The following is a 1,716-nucleotide window of genomic DNA, read 5'->3' as shown; positions in this document are numbered from 1 at the left end:
AAATCATTCCCAAACTCACGGCCCATGAAGACACAGGAAAGGCTTGCTGTTGGTTTTATAATACCAAACCCAACTCAGTGACTTCTTCTTGGGAAGAACTTGATAGACAACTGTTAATTATAGAAGGCAGCATCTAAAATAAAATTTGAAAGATGAATAGGATTGTTTTTCTGTCAAAGATGAATTTACAGAAATCATTTATGTCTTAAGGATTGACATAGACAAATGTTAAAAAGCAAGAGAGTGTAAAATATTTACAGAAGAAAGAATGGCATGGTTTGGCTGCTTCATAAGGGATTGTGTGAGAGAGTTAAGGGCTGATGTTGAAAAACAGGCTGGAATACGTAAAGGAGATGCTTGAATTCCAAGGGCATTTACTTATATCTGGATCCATTCAATGTTTCTAATCAGGAGATCGAAGTTGATTAACATCTAGTTTTTTGAAGATTGTTTGAAGGTGGATTGGAAGGAGCCAGGACTTACAAACTATTTCAATGGTAATATTAGTGCTTATTAATTGTAAAATTAGAGTCATCATGGCACTTATTTATCCAAGTTATTCATTCATTAATTCATTAGAGATTGAATGAAAGCCTCCTAAGTATTAGGCGTTACCCTAAGGGTTAAGGAAGGATTCAGATACAATTAAGAAGTAGTCCATGACCTCAAGGATCTCAAAAGCATAAACATATAGTGGAAAACTATAATTTTTACCTATTCAGCATCTATTCTTTTTCTTCTTAATAGTACCTGATTTTGCTTTGGGAGAAAAGTCTTTCCCTTTTGGATTCAATCTCAGTGGGATTGTCAACTAAAGTATCCTATGTTTTAAGAACCAGAAGAAGGAAAGAAGTAACAAAGGAAGGCAGGTAAGGAAGGAAGGTAAATGAGTCAGAGGTAGGAGATTTCAGTGTCTCTGAAATCAGAAAGAGAGAGTTTCAATGAAGTAGTCTACAATGTCAAGTATTGCAATAAGTCTGAGTAGGATGAACACCAAAAAGATAGTGTTGGCCCAACATGTAGGACATTGGTGACTTTCACAGGTGACTTTCAGAAGAATCACCTGGGGAACTTATTAATTTGTGAATCCACACCTTTAGGGGTTTTAAATTTAGAAAGATTAGGGAGAGGTCCTTGAGATCTACATTTATAACAAGCACTACTGATGATTTTGATGTAGGTAGTACACAGACCACACACATTTTAAAGAAACACTAGGTAGGTATGATTTTCATTCTTAAGATAAAAACCATAGAATTACCTAATTCAGGGACCATTTCAAAGACCAAATCAAATCAATAGCCTGGTTGATCTGATCAACTGCGCAGAAACTAGCCATTATCATGGCAAAGGGGGAGGAATATTCAATAAAAAGTGATTGATTCTTTGTTCATATATAAGATGAATGTAGACACGGATTTTGTTTTAAGTGATTTGGATGAAAAATAGAATCTATCTAAGCTCCAAGGAAATGTGTGTTTTTATTTCTTTAAATAACTTAATTACCATTACTGTTTTAATTTATAAAGTGGGCATAAAACATAGAGCAGATATCTCAGGCCTTTCTTCTGCCATAGTCCTGTTCTTACAGTTCCCCCCTTTAGTAGTGTTGGAGAGAGATTGATTAATTTCTTGTTTTCATTGTTGCCACATGGCCACACTCCCTTGCACTTCTTGATTGCTGCTGGGACTAGAACTAAGAAAATGACACAAGGA

The sequence above is a fragment of the Otolemur garnettii genome, unplaced genomic scaffold (genome assembly GCF_000181295.1).
Source record: "Otolemur garnettii isolate 467f Iridium unplaced genomic scaffold, OtoGar3 scaffold00055, whole genome shotgun sequence".
NCBI lineage: Eukaryota > Metazoa > Chordata > Mammalia > Primates > Galagidae > Otolemur > Otolemur garnettii.
Note: the sequence above shows the minus strand (reverse complement) of the source record.